Below are 22,508 nucleotides of genomic sequence, written 5' to 3'. Positions count from 1 at the left end.
TTCTATCGCTCCACGGTGAAATGCGTCCTGACCTACTGTATCCCTGTGTGGTACACCGCCTGTAAAGCCAAGAATATGAAAGAACCTCCGTGGGGTCATCAAGGCAGCTCAGACGATTGCCCCCTGCCTCTCCTGGGGACAATTGCAACCACATGCGGAAAAAACAAGAGTGACGAGAATGCTGTCTGACCTCTCACATCCTGGCCGGGGCCTCTTTGACCTTCTGCTCTCCAGCAGGAGGTACAGGGTTTCAAGGAGCCGAATTACTCGCCTCAAAAACACTTTTTAGTCTGTGCCATCAGGATCCTGAACAGTAGACATTTAACTTTACAGAGATCCCATTTCATTCAACTCGTTAAGGTGGAGGTCCGGCGGAGAGGTCTCATTGGTTGAAGGAGGGGAGGATTCTTTTTACAGGCGGGAAATTGTTGCATTTTTATATTCATTATTCTTAACTGTACTGAGGGGAGAGTAGGCCATCGTAATTTCGTCATTCACCTGCTGGTCAATGACAATAAAGTCTATTCTATTCTATCCTCACTGCAGCATGCTCAAATTGAACTATAGGGGTCCCAGAATTGACCCCTGAGGAAACCCACATGTCATATCTATTTGGTCTGGGACACAGTTACCAATTCCAAAAAAAATTAACTGTGAAGCTTTTAGAACTATACTCTTGGCTCACATCCAGCCTCATTGCACTAGTGGATTAATTTGATGGACAATTACCCTCAACATACTGTGAAAGCAACGCATGACTTTTTGAAGAAAAATACAGTGGTACCTTGACATTCACTATTAATCTGTTCCAAAAAGTCCATCCAAAATCGAATCGTACGAAAACCCAATTTTATTTTTCATGTTAAACAATGTAAATCCAATTAATTTGTTACAGACTACCAAACATTGGATAACAAAACATTTTATAGAAATTAATCATAGTTTTGCATTCACAAACAATGTGAAATGCTGTACATACAAATTGCAAATTAATTTTGTGCATGAACATTTAACATTACTTTTACCTTCAATGAAGACTTGTGTTTTCTTTAAAAACAATGATTAGTGGAATGAGGGCCTGGGACAGAGGAGCTATATGGATGCTGTTTCACTTTATAAAGGTAACTTTAAAGAGTATACAGTTAGATCTGTCGACAGTAGTAGCTCTATTTATTAGATTAATTTGTTCTGTGATGGAGCTCCGAACCCAAAATATCCATATTACATATCATTGTTCCTCATTGAAATGAAATAAAATTCAATTAAGTTGTACAAGGCCCCTCAAAAAACACCACACCTGTAACATGCTTTAAAATAAAAAATAAAAAACTTTTGGATAACAAATAGAATAGAATGTACTATAGACAACTACAGTAGCTTTATGAAATAATGCAACAATTTACAGCGCTGGGCATCGTTACATTGTTTCATAAAACTGGGAAGTTGGACTTCTTATCCTGTGATGGATTTATTTGTCAACCACACCACCAAAAGCCATCAACAGTTCTAGCACCTGCAAATTTCTATTTTCTTTATTTTATAGCTGTACTCAAAAGAACAAGACAGTCTATCTCAAATCCAGAAATACACAGTGCACTTTGAACACCTCATCGGCGCAGAGCACACAGTGCTTATTAGGAGTAATAAAGGAGATGGATATGGAGTTGTTTATTGTTCTGTTTGAGTTGTGTGAACAAAAAAATCCCATACATGTCAGAGAGATATTTAAGGGATTCCTTTCCCAGAATCGCTTTGGAGTGTCCCAATTCTGAAGAACCACTATCCATTTTTCACAGAGACTGAGTCACCAACACATGGATACTTTATTTGGGGCCTTACTCTGCGGAATAATACGCAGACAGAATGGATTAAAAAAATGAAACATATTTTTGGCAATCAATTAGTTGAAGAACGAATTATACTAAAACTGGAGAGTTCAAAAACCGAGGTACCACTGTCAATGAAATATCATCCAATGGCCATGAATCAGCGGTCAACATCAACACAGCCAAGACAAAGACCATGTTAATTAAAGTACAACTAATGCACCTCCAATCACTGTTGATTGCAAACCACTTGAAAAAGTAACCAAGTTTACCAACCTTGGTAATATTGTGAGCTCAGAAAATGCAGCCGAAAAAGACATCCCCGCATGTCTCGGAAAAGCACTAGTTGCTTTTTCTGTAGTTCGCCTAATCTGGAAGTCTCAGCAATACAGCCTGCGAACGAAGATACGCAATGTGAAGTTGGTCTTACTGTCTTGTTTTTAATGAATACTGTATTTTAAAGTTGGTCATTGTGTTGTACTTGGAGAGCCAAGTTTTTTTCTGAAGTGGTTTTTGCTAAGAAACATTTAAGAACCCTGGGCTAAGGATTTGTTTCGGGTCTCCCTATGTCTAGCATTAAAAGGCTGTTTGATCATATTACGCCTATACTGGCTCACCTGCACTGGCTTCCTGTGCACTTAAGATGCGACTTTAAGGTTTTACTACTTACGTATAAAATACTAAACGGTCTAGCTCCATCCTATCTTGCTGATTGTATTGTACCATATGTTACCGGCAAGAAACCTGCGTTCTAAGAACTCTGGCTTGTTAGTGATTCCCGGAGCCCAAAAAAAGTCTGCGGGCTATAGAGCGTTTTCTATTTGGGCTCCAGTACTCTGGAATGCCCTCCCGGTAACAGTTAGAGATGCTACCTCAGTAGAAGCATTTAAGTCAGATTTTAAACTCATTTGTATATGCTAGCCTTTAAATAGACCCCCTTTTAGACCAGTTGATCTGCCATCTCTTTTCTGCTCTGCCCTATTCTCCTGCGTGGAGAGGTTATTAGGTGACCACAGATGATTCGCTAGCTGTTCAAAGTCGGGACCCGGGGTGGACCACTCATCTGTGCATCAGTTGGGGACGTCTCTGCGCTGCTGACTTGTCTCCACTCCCCTGCTGGCCCCCTATGGACTCGACTCTCACTATTAAGTAGATCCAAAGCCTCCAAAGCTTATCATTGTATCCCATTGGGTTGAGTTTTTTCTTGCCCTGATGTGGGATCGTAGCCGATGATGTCGTTGTGGCTTGTGCGGCCCTTTGAGACACTTGTGATTAAGGGCTATATAAGTAAACTTTGATTGATTGATTGAATTTTTGAATGTCCTTTGCATGGACCAGCAGCGGTTACCCAAGATTGCCCGACAGGAAGGCAGAAACCCGGTAGCCCGAAGAGAATTGCCTTCCAATTGAAAGATCTGGGTCTCACTTGGGGTCAGACATCTTCAGTACCATTCAGGATGACAAGACTTAAATTTAAAGACAACAAAATCCACAAATGGGCAGCAAGTGAAGGTAGCTGCAGTGAATGCTTGGCAAAGCATAGAGGGGAAACTTAGAACAGTTAAACATGTGTTTGCAGCCACCTGTATATGGCAGCCACTCTTGCTGTTTCCATACATGGTCACTATAGACAGGTTTGACTGTATTTGGTGATGTCCAAAGACTCCAGAAATCAGTAAGTGACTACAAACGATGTCCATCTATATTTGCAAATGGGTCAGAAACTATTTGGCCCATAAAAATTAAGTTACCACATTGATGAAAATGTCAATATAAGATCTTTCTCAAGACTCATTTTTGGGAAAAAATTCTAAAATGTTGTCTTTCTTTTTTTAACTTTTATTTTGCAAAATAACATCGGTGCATAGACGTTAGCAGCTTTTTTTCTGTGGCTATTTAAGAAGAAGAAGAAGGATTGAACTTTATTACCTGCTTTTTACACATCCATCCTTTCGGGGGCAGTGGGAAGCCATGGAGCGGCCCTGGGGGACAGGATCGAGGTCAGCATCTTGGTTGGTGAAGCATCCCTGTGTGGGTGACCCTGGGGGCAAAGTGTCTTACCCGAAGACAGAGCAGCAAGTACCAGAATGGAAGAAGCAGAATTTGAACCGCCGACCCTCCAATTACTGGACTAACTGCTCTACCTCCTGAGGCGGGCTGCACCAATACCTGAGCTTCATAAAAGCTCGGGTAATGGGCATTCCCTCAGTTTGACTAGTTTGTACACCACAATAAGCCTTGTCTGACAGTATCACGTCTTTCTGAATGCACCCTTATACCACGTAATATATTTTTTTAACTGCTTATTTGAGGATCCTCTTAATTTATCACCAACATCTTAACAACTTTCATAACTCCTCCTCCTTGCCCACCATTGTGATTTTTTTTGGAGTGGCTCTTCGTGTTATGGTGGCATTAATTCACTAGTGTGCCAAGAAGAAAAGCTATCGCTTGTCGATAAGACATTTTGTCAAATGGGACAAAATGGACTGCATAGGCCATTTTTTTTTAAACGTTAAAATGTTTTTCCGGTGATCATTTCTTCTGAAATTCTTAATTTTCATTTAGTTATTTTCTATTGTGATTGTTGCTATTATTACAACTAGTATTATCTTATGTTATTCATGTATACATATATTATTTATTTTCACATACATTTTAAAATGTGTTTTACGCAATGTTTTTAGATGGTGTTAATTTTAGTTATTCTCTAGTGTGGATGCCTCAAAGGTGGTGTTTTTCTTCCGTCCTCCGTGCCATGCCATTTTTTCATGTTTATTTCTCTTCCTTTTTTTGAGTTGCCACTTGCCCGTGCATGAAAAGTGCTGATGGATTTTCCAAATACTTGTGAATCTACCTTTATAGGAGTGTAAATATGTTCTATTTGGTTATTTTAATAGAATATAATGTTAAATATAAATTGTTGTAATCTGCATTAGATTTGCATTAAACATATGAGTTTCCAATCTTTCATTTGCAAGTTTTAATGACACAAAATAATTTTTCGTCATTTTCTCCACTTAAACTGTTTTTAAAAATTGTTTTAAAATCACATCAGGTAAGATCAGGGGTTGGCAACTCGTGGCTCTTTAGCGTCGCCCTAGTGGCTCCTTGAGGCTTTTTGCAAAATGTATGAAAATGGAAAAAAGATGGGGAAAAAAATATATTGTTTGTTTTAGTATGCTTTCTATAGAAAGACAAACATAACACAAACTTTCCTAATTGTTAGAAATCCCACTGTTTGTATTAAACATGCTTCACTGAAGAGAGTATTTGGCCAGCGCCGTTTTGTCCTACTAATGTTGGCGCACCTTGAACGCACAGTGGTTTGTTTATATGTACAACTTTCTCCGACACTGCCACAGAAAGACGTGTTTTATGCTACTCCTTCATGGTCTCTTTTTGTCCACCTAGGTTTCATGCTGTGCGTGAATGCACAAACGTGAGCTTTGTTGATGTTATTGACTTGTTGGCGTGCTAATCAGGCATATTTGGTCAGTGCGTGACTGCAAGCTCATCGATGCTAACATGCTATTTAGGCTAGCTTATTGTACATATTGCATCATTACGCCTCGTTTGTAGGTCTATTTGAGCTTATTTAATTTCCTTTACTTGTGTCTTCTGTGTATTTAATCATATTTGCATGTCTCTTGACACATTATCTGTATGTAATATTGGCTGCATTTTTGATAGTTGTTTGTGTGCCATGTTGTTCCAGACCACAGCAAATGTTACCCATTTTGCGAAGATTGTAATAAATCCTGCCGTTTCCTTTAACTTGGACACACACATCTTAACCTTTGGCCATTCTAAGCCAGTATCTTCCAGGAGTAATATCACCACCTTCTGAGGAGCCTCCGTTTTGCTAATGTTTTCCAATGTTGCAAAAATGTATAGAATATATATTCAGGGTTAGTACACATTTTCCATGGTCAAATTCAAGCACTTTTTAAGGACTTTCAAGATTTATTTTCCAGTTTTTCCAGTACTCTTTAAAAGGCGAAAGCAAGTGTGAATCAATCCATAGCCTTGTTGTTTGAAGTCACCAAATGCTGTCTGTAGGAAATATATAGAAAATCTGCTAAAACCTAAGCCTAACATTGAACCAGCAGTTATCATTAACTTAATGGGGCATAGAAAATGAAGCAGTGTTATTCAATGTCATTGGTGTTTGCAAACGTGTCTCCATTTGTGTTGTTTTTCAAATTTCTTGTTATTTTTCTTACTTACAGCACTCAATGACATCGAACAGCACAGATTGATTCACACAAGTTAAGTAGACAATGAAAATAATGGAGCAAAAAATACATACAACCATGTTGGATTTCCTTTTTGCATACTTTGCAGCAGGCTACGCGTGGATTTGGTCCACGTTTTATCCATCCAATGTTCATTAAAACGACAGCCTCCCGGCATGATGGACCAATGCACCACTGTCCTCGTATATACGGCTCTGGCATGACAACAACCTAATGTAAGGGCTCGTGCAAAGCCAACAGATCAAGCGTGTAGCTTTAATTTCAAAGGAAACTTAATTATTTTTTTTCCATTTTATAATTAGCCCTTTGAGTCAGACTGCCGAGAAATATGATGAACATTTCCAAGCATTTAGAAGCACTTCACTCAAAGTTGAAGCATATTTCAAACCTTGAAAACACAACATTAAAATCCAAGCATTTTCAAGGTTTTTAAGCCCCTGTACGAACCCTGAATATTATAAGACTCATATAAGGCTTTGAATTTTTAGCGGCACCAGACATATTTTATTTTGTATTTCTACATTTTGGGTTGCCGACCCCTGGGTTAAATGAATTAAAAAAACTAACCAGCCCAGAAAGTTGTCCCCTGCCAAAAAGAAATACCAATGAAAACATACCTCACATGTTGTGACTCGCTTTAAAATGCACATGGAAAACAAGAAGCACGTTAATGGGAATGGCAAAGGACCACCCTCTCGTGGATCCCCAAAACAGCAGGTAGACACATTTGAATTCCGGGAAGGACGAGGTAATACATCAGGCCTTGATCAAAGTGTTTTCCTCGAGTCAGCACTATCGGCCAGTATTTCTCAGCCATGACAGAGAAGCAAAGTGAAACATTTTAAAAACAAATTTGTCAGGAGGGGATTATTTTTGTCTTTATGATGACCTTGCAGTAAACGAAACAAGCCGCAAAACATACAGTATGAGCGCCCCTCATCTTGGGTTTGTGCCACAAAGCAGGTGATTCATGATGAACTGGACCCCCACCCCAGTCCTGTTTCTGAATGAAATAGTGAAATAACAAACACTGTCATTTAGACTGTAACTCATTAAAATTTTCAATACGCAGCTCATGCTTACATGCATAAAGTGGGTTGCATAGGTAAGCACCACTCTGCCAATGTTTTTGCTTTTTTTATGTGCGTATGAAGACAGATGATGTGTGCTAGTGATATTCTGCTCTAAACCGGGGCAGCTTAGAAGACAAACCATAAAGCAAAATGGGATGTATACGCACTTCTCTATGCTGGGTGCCTATACTGTTGCACTACAGCCTGATGGATTTGACTTTGGCCCACAGTCTGAGTGTGATTTATGATCAAACAACACCTGAACCTGGGATTTATTATCCATTACTGCTGTCCGTCAGGCAACATTACATTATGCTCCAGCGTTCATCTCGCCTTGCTGAGCAGTTGCAGGACAAAATATAATCTGTTAGAGGTAACACGTGCAATATGTGACATTGCGACGTCTGAGGCAGGTGTTATTATTGTCATTATTGTTTTTATTATTGTTTAGGTTTTTTTTTCCCTATAGCTTTTTATACTGAGGTCATGTAATAAGTTCCTAACATTGTTTGCAAACTATTTTGTGATGCACATTAAAAACCTTTTACGACACCGTTTCCATAACCAGGAGAAGTTTCTAAATATAAACGAATGCTCCCTAGGAACACAAAAACAGAAATGATCCATTCTTCTGTTTGCTTCTGCCAAAAACACTGCAACTATTTACATGTCTGAATGGTTCAGCGACTGAGCATAAACAACAGATCCCGAATGCAGCACAGCTTCTGAGGACGCTTTTTTAGTCCCCGCTGCACTGCATAGACATTCGGCGTATTTTGTTCACCCTTCTTTAACAACTTATATGATAAACAAATCCATGTCGGCTTATCTAAATGTTAATCACTATCTGCCACAAAACTACGGCATATTTAAATTTAATGTTCCAAATGTCAGCTGAACGACAGCTTTCTCATTCCAAACTCACACCGTCTTCCCTGGTGTTCTGTCGCGCTTGGCTCCAGTAAGATAATAATCCCCATCCTGATAAATATTTACTAATCCTATGATTTATTGACTGTGAGTATGATGCCTTAGAGAAACAGCTGCTGTGCAACAACTGCATAGAGATGACACCGATCAAAAAATGGGGCAACATACAGTCAGATTTGTATGAGCCAAACATGTTCCAAATGTGTTAGGCCACCAAAATCAGCATGTATTATATTGTAATTTTACTGGATCTAACAGCAGCATTTGATACGGTGGACCATAATATTTTGATTAGCCGCCTACAGCGTCAAGTGGGCATCTGTGGTACTGCTTTGAGTTGGCTGAAGTCATATTTGACTAACAGGACCTTCTCTGTAAATGTTGCTGGTTCTGAATCCTCTGTTGCTCCCTTGACATGTGGGGTCCCACAGGGCTAGTGTTGTGTCGTTCGCGAACGATTCGTTCGAAAGAACGAATCTTTTGAGTGAACGTACTGAACCGAATCACTTCATGAACTGATTCGTTCCTTTCTCAGTTCAGTTGAGCTCCGCGGCGACCATGCCGGTATGAGTGGAACTGGCGCATTCTGTGACTCACTGAACCCTCGACGTCGGCGAACGACGCAGCCAATGAGAGGGCGGGGGGAGGGACTGAGCGAACGATTCATTCACCGTGGATTAACGACATGAATCCCTCAGTGAACGACAACGCTCTCTCGAGAGCGAGAGCATTGTCGTGTAGGGCAGGCTGTTTTGAGAAGATTTAAAATAAAAATAATAACTAATGTATGTACACATACATAGGCTATTATTTACACAGTTATTGTAACAAAAATAAATTTCTCCTTGGGGATCAATTCTGATTTATAATATTATTATTATTATTATTATTATTATTATTATTATTATTATCCCTTCTACTGCAACTGTTGTTGTTGTTAGATTAACGCGAGTCCCTACGCAGTGCGTGGGGACTCGCGTTCACCCTATTTGCTGCTTCTCCCGCGAATGTCTGCACTGTACTGTACTACGTACTGTACTAAGGGGCGCCCCCTTAGTGTTGTGTCGTTCGCGAACGTGATTCAGGGAGGGGCAATAGTGTTGTCGTTCGCGAACGTGATTCAGGGAGGGGCGGTAGTGTTGTGTCGTTCGCGAACGTGATTCAGGGAGGGGCGGTAGTGTTGTCGTTCGCGAACGTGATTCAGGGAGGGGCGGTAGTGTTGTGTCGTTCGCGAACGTGATTCAGGTAGGGGCGGTAGTGTTGTGTCGTTCGCGAACGTGATTCAGGGAGGGGCGGTAGTGTTGTCGTTCGCGAACGTGATTCAGGGACGGGCGGTAGTTTTGTGTCGTTCGCGAACGTAATTCAGGGAGGGGCGGTAGTGTTGTCGTTCGCGAACGTGATTCAGGGAGGGGCGGTAGTGTTGTGTCGTTCGCGAACGTGATTCAGGGAGGGGCGGTAGTGTTGTCGTTCACGAACGTGATTCAGGTAGGGGCGGTAGTGTTGTGTCGTTCGCGAACGTGATTCAGGGAGGGGCGGTAGTGTTGTGTCGTTCGCGAACGTGATTCAGGTAGGGGCGGTAGTGTTGTGTCGTTCGCGAACGTGATTCAGGGAGGGGCGGTAGTGTTGTCGTTCGCGAACGTGATTCAGGGAGGGGCGGTAGTTTTGTGTCGTTCGCGAACGTGATTCAGGGAGGGGCGGTAGTGTTGTCGTTCGCGAACGTGATTCAGGGAGGGGCGGTAGTTTTGTGTCGTTCGCGAACGTGATTCAGGGAGGGGCGGTAGTGTTGTCGTTCGCGAACGTGATTCAGGGAGGGGCGGTAGTGTTGTCGTTCGCGAACGTGATTCAGGGAGGGGCGGTAGTGTTGTGTCGTTCGCGAACGTGATTCAGGGAGGGGCGGTAGTGTTGTCGTTCGCGAACGTGATTCAGGGAGGGGCGGTAGTGTTGTGTCGTTTGCGAACGTGATTCAGGTAGGGGCTGTAGTGTTGTGTCGTTCGCGAACGTGATTCAGGGAGGGGCGGTAGTGTTGTCGTTCGCGAACGTGATTCAGGGAGGGGCGGTAGTTTTGTGTCGTTCGCGAACGTAATTCAGGGAGGGGCGGTAGTGTTGTCGTTCGCGAACGTGATTCAGGGAGGGGCGGTAGTGTTGTGTCGTTCGCGAACGTGATTCAGGGAGGGGCGGTAGTGTTGTCGTTCACGAACGTGATTCAGGTAGGGGCGGTAGTGTTGTGTCGTTCGCGAACGTGATTCAGGGAGGGGCGGTAGTGTTGTGTCGTTCGCGAACGTGATTCAGGTAGGGGCGGTAGTGTTGTGTCGTTCGCGAACGTGATTCAGGGAGGGGCGGTAGTGTTGTCGTTCGCGAACGTGATTCAGGGAGGGGCGGTAGTTTTGTGTCGTTCGCGAACGTGATTCAGGGAGGGGCGGTAGTGTTGTCGTTCGCGAACGTGATTCAGGGAGGGGCGGTAGTTTTGTGTCGTTCGCGAACGTGATTCAGGGAGGGGCGGTAGTGTTGTCGTTCGCGAACGTGATTCAGGGAGGGGCGGTAGTGTTGTCGTTCGCGAACGTGATTCAGGGAGGGGCGGTAGTGTTGTCGTTCGCGAACGTGATTCAGGGAGGGGCGGTAGTGTTGTGTCGTTCGCGAACGTGATTCAGGGAGGGGCGGTAGTGTTGTCGTTCGCGAACGTGATTCAGGTAGGGGCGGTAGTGTTGTCGTTCGCGAACGTGATTCAGGTAGGGGCGGTAGTGTTGTGTCGTTCGCGAACGTGATTCAGGTAGGGGCGGTAGTGTTGTGTCGTTCGCGAACGTGATTCAGGTAGGGGCGGTAGTGTTGTGTCGTTCGCGAACGTGATTCAGGGAGGGGCGGTAGTGTTGTCGTTCGCGAACGTGATTCAGGGAGGGGCGGTAGTTTTGTGTCGTTCGCGAACGTAATTCAGGGAGGGGCGGTAGTGTTGTCGTTCGCGAACGTGATTCAGGGAGGGGCGGTAGTGTTGTGTCGTTCGCGAACGTGATTCAGGGAGGGGCGGTAGTGTTGTCGTTCACGAACGTGATTCAGGTAGGGGCGGTAGTGTTGTGTCGTTCGCGAACGTGATTCAGGGAGGGGCGGTAGTGTTGTGTCGTTCGCGAACGTGATTCAGGTAGGGGCGGTAGTGTTGTGTCGTTCGCGAACGTGATTCAGGGAGGGGCGGTAGTGTTGTGTCGTTTGCGAACGTGATTCAGGGAGGGGCGGTAGTGTTGTCGTTCACGAACGTGATTCAGGTAGGGGCGGTAGTGTTGTGTCGTTCGCGAACGTGATTCAGGGAGGGGCGGTAGTGTTGTGTCCTTCGCGAATGTGATTCAGGTAGGGGCGGTAGTGTTGTGTCGTTCGCGAACGTGATTCAGGGAGGGGCGGTAGTGTTGTCGTTCGCGAACGTGATTCAGGGAGGGGCGGTAGTGTTGTCGTTCGCGAACGTGATTCAGGGAGGGGCGGTAGTGTTGTCGTTCGCGAACGTGATTCAGGGAGGGGCGGTAGTGTTGTGTCGTTCGCGAACGTGATTCAGGGAGGGGCGGTAGTGTTGTCGTTCACGAACGTGATTCAGGTAGGGGCGGTAGTGTTGTGTCGTTCGCGAACGTGATTCAGGGAGGGGCGGTAGTGTTGTGTCGTTCGCGAACGTGATTCAGGTAGGGGCGGTAGTGTTGTGTCGTTCGCGAACGTGATTCAGGGAGGGGCGGTAGTGTTGTCGTTCGCGAACGTGATTCAGGGAGGGGCGGTAGTTTTGTGTCGTTCGCGAACGTGATTCAGGGAGGGGCGGTAGTGTTGTCGTTCGCGAACGTGATTCAGGGAGGGGCGGTAGTGTTGTGTCGTTCGCGAATGTGATTCAGGTAGGGGCGGTAGTGTTGTGTCGTTCGCGAACGTGATTCAGGGAGGGGCGGTAGTGTTGTGTCGTTCGCGAACGTGATTCAGGTAGGGGCGGTAGTGTTGTCGTTCGCGAACGTGATTCAGGGCGGGGCGGTAGTGTTGTGTCGTTCGCGAACGTGATTCAGGGAGGGGCGGTAGTGTTGTCGTTCGCGAACGTGATTCAGGGAGGGGCGGTAGTGTTGTGTCGTTCGCGAACGTGATTCAGGGAGGGGCGGTAGTGTTGTGTGGGCGCCTATTTGCTGCTTCTCCCGCGAATGTCTGCACTGTACTGTACTACGCACCCCCCCCCCCCGCACCCCCTCCTATTTTTTTATTTTGGGGGGGGGGAATTCGGTGAACACATTTTTTGAACGAATCATTTTAAGGAACTGATTCTAGTGATTCAGTACAGTCAAAAGAACTGCCGATCCCATCACTACACAGGGTTCAGTTTTAGGACCACTTCTCTTTTCTATTTATTTACTTCCCCTGGGCTCAATCCTAAGAAAGCATGATATTGCTTTTCATTGTTATGCCGATGACACACAAATGTATTTTCCGTTAAAGAGAAATCATGCCTCTTCAATACAGCCATTACTTGCTTGTCTTAATGATATCAAGGCCTGGATGGCCCTAAACTTCTTAAATTTCAATGAAAAGAAGAGAGAAGTAATAGTGTTTGGACCTAGTGGTACCTGTGAGCTCCCCCCTGTTGACTTTGGCCCCTTGGCTTTTTAGTCCGTCCTTTGCCTCTATTTCTTTGTGGTGTACAGCCCTTTGTTTTTCAACTGTGCTAGTTTTTAAAGGGCTTTATAAATAAAGTTGGTATGGTATGGTATGGTATGGTATGTAAGAGAATATTCCAATTGGGGACGGCGTGGCACAGTTGGGAGAGTGGCCGTACCAGCAACCTGAGGGTTACTGGTTCAATCCCCACCTACTACCAACCTCGTCACGATCCGTGTGTCCTTGAGCAAGACACTTCACCCTTGCTCCTGATGGGTCGTGGTTAGGGCCTTGAATGGCAGCTCCCGCCATCAGTGTGTGAATGTGTGTGTGAAAGGGGGAATGTGGAACTAGTGTCAAAGCGCTTTGAGTACCTTGAAGGTAGAAAAGCCCTATACAAGTATAACCCATTTACCAAACTGTGTGTGTGTGCAAACTATAAAATTGTGTGTACTATTTAATGTTGTAACGATACCAATATTTTGGTACCGGTACTAAAATTATTTTGATACTTTTCGGTACTTTTCTAAATAAAAGCTTTATTATTATCAACAAAAAAAATTATGGTACATTAAACATATGTTTCTTATTGCAGTTAAGTCCTTAAATAAAATAGTGAACATACTAGACAACTTGTCTTTTAGTAGTAAGTAAACAAACAAAGGCTCCTAATTAGTCTGCTAACGTTGTCATGTCTGTGTTCATGTTTTTGTTTGGCCATGTGCTGTTTTGTTTTTTGGACACTTCCTTAGTTCCTTGTTTCACTTCCTGGTTTTGTTTGTCACCATAGCAACCATTAGTTTCACCTGTTCCACGTTTGGACTCACACACACCTGTCTCACGTTTTCACAGTCATGTCACGCACCTGTTCACAGTTAGTCACGCACCTGTTTTCACTTATCATGTCACTATATAGGCTTTTCTGTTTCTGTTGTTCGTGCTGGCGACATCACACATTCATGCCATGTTCACAGTTTCTTGTTTCATCTTATGCCAAGTAAGTTTTGTTTAATGTTCATAGTTCTCCGCCATTGTGCGCGCCTTTTGTTTTGTCATAGCCAAGTTTGTCACCTCCTCTATGAGCGCTTTTTGTTTATTCATTTTTATTGTCCTTATATTAAATAATGTACTCACCTCCAAGCCGTGTCCAGTCAAGTTGCTTTGCACCTCGGAAAAACAATCCACGCCAAGGACAAAGTCGTGACAAACGTATGCAGTAACATATTGTGTCATTTATCATTCTATTATTTTGTCAACATTATTAAGGACAAGTGGTAGAAAATGAATTATTAATCTACTTGTTAAAGTTAAAGTTAAAGTACCCATGATTGTCACATCATTTACTGTTAATATCTGCTTACTTTCTCTTTTAACATGTTCTGTCTACACTTCTGTTAAAATGTAATAATCACTTATTAATCTGTTGTTTGATACTTTACATTAGTTTTGGATGATACCACAAATTTGGGTATCAATCCGATACCAAGTCGTTACAGGATCATACATTGGTCATATTCAAAGTCCTCATGTGTCCAGGGACATATTTCCTGAGTTTATAAACATAATATAAATTTGAAAAAAACAAAAAAAGATGCCAAAAAATATCGACGTAATCATAGTAGTATCAACTAGATACGTGCCTGTACTAGATATCATTACAGTGGATGTTAAGTGTGGATCCACCAATGGCGTTTGTGTACATTGTGACGCCGGTGAGCTACGGTGTGTAGTGAAGCATGTTTAGCTATTCCTCGTCCTGCAGGGATGATACTTGTAAGAAACTTACTTTATTTGTCGCCATGGAGACCAGGATTAGTGATTTAAAAGTAGCTAAAACACTGCCGATAACAGATGGACGTTAGCCGCTAGCTAGCTAGCCATGTCTTAAAGCACCTCTTCCTGAGGGTGTGTCAGTGTTATAACTTCACCTTTATCGTTAGTTTTTAAGCCAAAATGCGTCCGTTCTCCCTTTTCTGTCTACACACTGTGTCTGCTTGTAAGTACTCTGTGATTGTGTGCCGCCGAACATGCTCGTCTGCTCGTAAACCAGCAATGTCACAACGTGACGCGGGGGGGTACGGGACCGGTACGTTTCAGAGACGGTATCGTACCGAAAATGATTAATTAGTATCGCGGTACTATACTAATACCGGTATACCGTACAACCCTAGTACTATTAGTGGGCGTGTTGCGTGTGCTCTAGTAAGACTGGATGTGCAACTGAAAAGTGGTGCAAACCGCCTGATTTAAATAAGGTTTTGCCATGTACTACTGGCATTATGTGCCCTCCACATTATTGTTATTTTTCTCTTCAACCTGTGTGCGATGCTGTTGAACTAACAGCACACAACTATGTAACACCTTTTCTGCAACATGGAATCACAATTCATAGACAACATAAACTACAGTAGGTGCTGGGCCCCCTCAACAGCAGTGCATTCATGCATCTGGAAATAATCCAAACTCAAGAAAATACATATTGAAAGACATTTTAATAAAGAGACAGTTGATCCATCACTTCCTTGTTTTGTTTGTTTGATATACAGTACTACACTTTATATTGTGTTCAAAGTGTAGACATATTAACTAAAATAGGGAATTTTTACATTATTTATGTCATGACTTGGACCTTGGGGTTTGTTTTCCCGGAAGGCAACGGAAAGTTGGCGCGGGCAAGACGTGAATGTGAGTAAATTTTTTTAATTAATCTATCAAAAAAGGAACAAACAAAAAGCGCTCACAGCGGAGGTACAAAACTTGGCTAATGAAAACAAAAGACTTGCACAAAGGCAAAAAACTATGAACATGAAACAAAAACTTACTTGGCATGGAACTGTCAACATGGCATGAAGAAGAGTGATGATAAAGTGTGATGTCGCCAGGCAGACTAACTGAAAACAATGGGCTTAAATAATACAGACATGATTGACAACAGGTGTGTGAGTCCGAACGTGAAAACAGGTGCAACTAATCGGTCATCATGGTGACAAAACAAGAGTGCACAAAGAGTCCAAAAACAAAACCGAACATAACTAAAACAAAACATGATCACACAGACATGACAATTTAAATCTGTTTTAATCAACCCTCTAAATCAGGGATGTCAAAATCAAGGCCCGCGGGCCAAATCCGGCCCGCAAATTAATTATCTATGGCCCCCGGAATGATATTTGACTAGTATTAGAACCGGCTCGCAGGCCACAGCCGCCTGCTGCTGTTTTGCACGCACCAATACTCCATCAGTGTTGACGCTAGGAATTTTTCAAAATGGTGTCCCAGGGACCCTACCGAGTCATAAAAATGGGGTCCCTCGGTACATTTTTGGGGTCCCACTTTTTTGTAACCATTTTGAAAATAAATGATAAATGTATGCATTATCCTGTTATATCTCACATTCTATATTGTGTTTTGAAAAAAGGTTGTCATAAACATTACTTAATTCATTTAAAAAAATAACAAAAAAAACCCTAATTTGTATGCCTATGTAAATGTATTCAGTTATAAACATTCATTCACTTTCTTCTTTCCTTCATGGATCTAAACTTTACCACTGCCGGTATTTTTTTCTATATTTTTATTGTAATATTTTCAGAAAGTGTTTGTTCTATTTTTGGCCAAGGTAAGACAAAGCAAACAATCTGAAGTTGTCTTTATTTTTTTGTTTTAATTCCATGATTTTAATAGTCTGGCCCCGCGTGTGCACAGATTTTCCTTCATGCGGGCCCCGGAGCTAAAATTAGTTTGACACCCCTACTCTAAGTCATCGAGGAGCTCTATGATTATTTTTAAAATGTCTGATATATTTTTATTTCTGACAGTTCATACATGTTGACATTCACACGTAGGACCGAGGATTCTCTGTCCATTGTCTGTCTTTGGAGCATGATCATCTCTTTTCTCACAGCCGTGTGCGCACCTGCCAGTGTGCACGTACTTTTCAGACGTATTTAATAAAGATGCAAAACAGCGCCTGCAGAACAGTGATCAGCCTTGATAAATCACACTGTGTGCACTGAATGGTTATATTTGCATCACCTCCTTCCAATATAGTAGGCGTACATTCTCCAGTCTGTTTGTCATTGTGCTCACTTATATTGTTTTAGTGAACCTCAATTTATGACATAAATTAGCTCTTCAACATGGTTTGCAAGTTTGTATTGTGAGGAACATTTCTCAATAAGAAACAATGTAAATATGAATAATGTGTTCCAACCACAGCAAAATGTCATACTTCAGTAAACATTTGTACACTTTGAACACAATATTAAGCACTATACAGTACTGTATATCAAACAAACATACCAACATACTCTTTTTTTAATAGCAAAGCAAAAACAAAGATGAGCTGAACTGTCACACACACACACACACACACACACACATTCTTGTATCTGTTACCTTCTTGAGACCTCGAAAAAATGCCTACCTCTTTAGGACCACCCTTTCTAGATATATAAAGATTTGTATTTACAACATTAATAATATATAAATACTATGCAAATATAAAAATCAGAATCAGAATCAGAATCAGAATCAGAATAGTTTTATTGCCATTGTTTGAGAACGGGTTCACAAACTAGGAATTTTTCTTAAAAAATAAAAAAGGTAAGCTTTTAGTTAATAACACATTAATTATTTTAGATTAGAATAGAATATAATCTTTATTATTTAGTTATTACAGTATGTATCTATATACATATTTATTTTATTTATTTAATGAATAATGACCAAAGGGGGCGCACTTCAAATTTGTACACACAATCGTTAATTCATATGTTGACCAGAGGGGGAGCACTTTTAAAACCAACACAGTCCATTTTTGGGACCACCATAATTTTGATAGATTTCCCCACCAGGGGTGCAAATGAGACATTTCCGTATTGGAACCATGATTTATGTCCTAACTTGTTCACCGGTACTCATATGGAAGGTACTTTTCCTTGTTGATGTCTCAAGAAGGGTATAAATACAAGAACACACACACACACACACACACACACACACACACACGCACACACACTGTCACTAGTCCTGTGGGGGCACTCACAGTTTGAAATCACAAAACTTCCTAACTTTAACAGCCAGGTCGCTACAATGATTTGGAGTAGAAAATAAAATCCACTTTACCTTGTCGGTTGATCTTCTTGGTGTTCAGCCAATACAATTGGGAAGGGGGGGAAGGGAGGCCATGTCGACAACGCTGTGGATACTTCCTGAATGTTTTAAACCACACATCGCGTGTCCTATGCTTTCTTTTGGACGCACATTGAGCTATCCAAACTAGAAACATGCTGTAAAAGTCTAAAAAACACATAAAAAGCACACAAAGTCGCGATTAACAGGGTAGGTAATAACATCACTGCTCTGCCGACTGAATGAGCATTAGAGATCGATCAGCACGCCCACAATGGATGCACTGCAGGCACAAAATGGGGGAATGAAACATCCGTACACTGAGACAAGGTTTGTACAACAGAGCATATTTTAATTCGGCCTGTGGGTCGTGAATCAAATTGTTATATTTTTATATCAAATTTGTATATTGACGGGTTTGTATGAGGTTCCGTTCTGTTGTTTTGATTGTTCTTTTGTTTACAATAATATTTGTCAGTTTTAAAAATGTACCTGGAAGATTCAATGGATGTCTTCTATCCAAATCTGCTCCAGACTGTGAAAATATGCTTGTTAGCGTGGGAGCATACTCCAGTGTGTGGCATTTGCAAAAAAAATAAAATAAATGATGCACACTTGTTACCAGGGCAACCTGCTTCCTCAGTGTGGACTTAGTGTCAATACTGGGGCGGATACGAGGAATGTTTTCAGAATCCCTGGCAAGATCCTGGGCAATGAAAGACCTGCTTCTCTAGAAGAATGTTAGGTCATTATCTAGTATTCTATGCAAGCAGAGGAATGGCATAGGACAAGCATTCCCCTGATACAGACTGTAATACGCTGTTCAAGAATATGTATGCATGTTGTCTGCCAAGGCTGTGAGACTTCTGAGTGTCTGTTTTAGCCTGTGATCAAACATGCATGACAGGCAGCCTTCAAAGCCAAGACAATATGTGAGCACAGCATGCTGGCGCAGGCAGACAATCACCGGGTCCAGAGGAATTACACTCACACACCCTGACAATTTATGGCTGACAGTCCTGCTTCTTTCATTCCACTACAGAGACGATCACTTACTCTTTGCATAATTCATAGAGGTTTGGGTAATGCCTATGCTGTTCGATTCTATTTATCAATATTGTAATGTTCAGTGAGTCATAGAGCATCTGCTGCTCTATATGTTATCAGCAGACTTCTGAGCATGATAACACACGATGGACTCATTACAGCACAGTATTCTAAGGTTAACCATTCCTAAAAATGTGCTGTTAATTGATGGTTTGCACTTGCGCTTCACAGCACGATGGTTCTTGTTTTGAACTTTGGCTAGGACATCTCCTAGTAAGCATGTTCTCCCTGTGATTTTGCACTTGTTCATAGCCCAGCAGATCAAGAGACCCCCCTGAACACCCAGAACAGATTCAGGCATGCACATTGAGCCGAGCAGCGGGTGAAGGTGTAAATAAATGATAATAATGATAAATGGGTTGTACTTGTATAGCGCTTTTCTACCTTCAAGGTACTCAAAGCGCTTTGACAGTATTTCCACATTTACCCATTCACACACACATTCACACACTGATGGCGGGAGCTGCCATGCAAGGCGCTAACCAGCAGCCATCAGAGGCAAAGGGTGAAGTGTCTTGCCCAAGGACACAACGGACGTGACTAGGAAGGTAGAAGGTGGGAATTGAACCCCAGTAACCAGCAACACTCCGATTGCTGGCACAGCCACTCTACCAACTTCGCCACGCCGTCCCTAAGCCTTAGCAGTAGGTAATTGTGGGCAGAAAGGCTCTGGAAGCTGGGCCGCTGCTAAAGGTTTGGTTTCCAGAGGTTGGAAAACAAAGTTATTTCGATCCCTGGCTATAAGCTGATGCTAGCAAGTTAGGCCGGACGTTTCGGGGCAGATCTTACATTTTTCACTAAGGCATTAGCTACGCTATCTAGCAGCTTAAAGACTCGTAACTTAAATTATGCTCGCAATTTCAATTGTTCACAAAAACCTGCTCCATACCAGCTGAGAGTTCTGTCTTGAAACATACTGGTGTCACGTTGGGGTCGCATCTTTATGCGGGGTCGTTCCTCCCAGATGCAGAACGGACAACTCCGGACGAAAGCGTGAAGGTAGGAGATGATTTGTTTCTCGTAAACCATACACCGTAGATACAAGCAGACACAAACAAGAATAAACAGAAAAGCGGGCCGATAGCATGGGAAGCTATGGCGAAGCTTAGCGCAGGAACAAGAATCAAGAATCACAGGAATCACCAACGTAACCAAACCGACTGACTGGCAAAGGCAGGCTTAAATAATGTCTCTGATTAGCAGCAGGTGAGCGTCCCGAACACAAGAGGCAGGTGGAAATAATAGGTAGCCATGGTAACCAACTCAGAGGTGCACAAACAGGAACCAAAGTAGTCCAAAACTAACCAAAAACACAAAACATGATCCGGACCACAGATCATGACAACTGGCAGTGTAAGCCATCTAGAAAGGGTTAACAATCGAGTTTGCGTTCGTTTCCAGAAAATATCATCTTTAATATACTTTTGTATTTTGAAAAACTGAATTTTATGTTGGCAAAAAGAATGTTGTGTAACTAAGATACCACCCCATAAGCTAAAATGATCTATTATTGGTTGTATTAACCAGCACAGCTCACTACACCATCCTCCACCCTAATCTGAAGGAGTAAGTAGTGCCTGCTTAACTTTTGTGTTTCGTGGCAATGTTCCTACTGGGATGCGGGGCCAAGCAAGACGCGCCGCCTCACATGAAGCACAGAGCCCGACTCAGCCTGAGGGCAATATACAAAAAAGCTTTGCCCAAAACTACATTTAATGGTGGAGTAAGTTTATTTTTTATTTAGTTTATGGCAATAATGGATATCAAAGAAGTGGATAAAACCAATAACCGTAGATATTTCATTTTTGTGTAATCATGTTTGTCATGTTCTGTGATCATGTTCTGTTTAAGTTATGTTCTGTTTGGTTTTTGGACTCTTTTTAGTTCCTGTTTTCACTCCCTTGCTTTGTCACAATAGCAACCATTAGTTTCACCTGGTTCACATTTTCACTCATGCACCTGTTGTCAATCATGTCACTGTTATTCAAGCCTTTCTTTTTCTGTTGGTCGTCCTGGTGACACTTAACTCTGTTACCCCTGTTTACCTCTGATGACTTCTGCTACCCATGTTACCATAGTTCCATGCCAAGTGAGTTTTGTCTATTTTTATGTTTCAGTAAGTGTTTTCGTTTTCATGTCCATAGCTTTGGCCCAAGTGCTAGTTTATTGTTTTCAAAGCCAAGTTTGTTCTTCCGCCTTGTGTGCGCCTTTAGTTTGTTCCTTTTGTGAGTGTTAAAATAAATTATGTACTTACCTCCAAGCCATGTCCACTCCAACTTTACTTGCATCTCGGGAAAACAAACATCCCATAGTCCCCGTTATGACAATGTTAGCATGTTGCAGCTTCCTGACATTGATGTTAACAAGTAGGACACTGGTATTTACAAAATGTCCATTCATTTCAATGGGGGACATTGATTTGAGCAACAATTATTTTGAGGTATAAGTATAGTAATGGAATAATAAACACATAAGTCAAGGCACCACTTTAATAGGAAACTGCTGGTGTCTTGCTTTAAAGGAATTGGCTTACTTATGTTAACTACTGTAACTGTCGTTTTACAAATAGCCAAAGAAAACAATTTAAATACACAGACACAGACACACACATTCTTGTATTTCTTACTTTCATGAGACCTCCGGAAAATGCCCACCTCTTTAGGACCATCCTTTCTAGATATATAAAGATTTGTATTTACAACATTAATAATATATGCATACTATGCAAATAGAAAAAAGATAAGCTTTTCGTTATTTTTTATTTTTTTTGGCCCTGCGATGAGGTGGCAACTTGTCTAGGGTGTACCCCACCTACTGCCCGAATGCAGCTGAAATAGGCTCCAGCACCCCCCGCAACCCCGAACGGGACAAGCAGTAGAAAATGGATGGCTGGATGGATTATTTATTTCAAGTTATTACAGTATGTCTCTATATACATATTTTTTTAATACATTTTGGCCAGAGGGGGTGCATTTCAATTTCTTACACACTTTGTTATTTCCTATGTAGGCCACAGGGGGAGCACTTTTAAAACCGACACACAGTCAATCCCTCCTTTTTGGGACCACCCTAATTCTGATAGATCTCACCAACCAGGGGTGCAAATGAGACATTCTCTATTAGATGCAATGGTTTTCCGTATTAGGACCAGGATTTGGGTCCTAACTTGTTCACCGGTCCTCATATGGAATGTACTTTTCCTTTTACACAACTGTAGCACACAAAAAAAGCACATTTTATTGATTGTTGATGTCTCAAGAAGGGTAGAAATACAAGAACACACACACACACACACACACACACACACACACAGAGTTAATACTTAAAATGCAGGCTGAAATTAAGTCCAGAGAAGTGCAAACTCACTTGACCTGCTGACGACAGGCAGTGACATTTTGCTGTCCAAAATGTTAAGAGGCATTATTTTCACAAAAAATACAGAACTTCAATTATTTCAGGCGTTTGCCCTTCGTTTTAAGGAGGTTGTATCAGCAGTCGTATCTTTAGAGTACGTTGGCTTGCAATGTGACAAAAAGTAGACAGGAATAATCATCTGTGCACCATTCCCCCTGAGGTGATCTTCC

The sequence above is a fragment of the Entelurus aequoreus genome, linkage group LG04, assembly GCF_033978785.1.
Source record: "Entelurus aequoreus isolate RoL-2023_Sb linkage group LG04, RoL_Eaeq_v1.1, whole genome shotgun sequence".
Classification (NCBI taxonomy): Eukaryota; Metazoa; Chordata; class Actinopteri; order Syngnathiformes; family Syngnathidae; genus Entelurus; species Entelurus aequoreus.
This window is presented reverse-complemented; position numbering follows the sequence as displayed.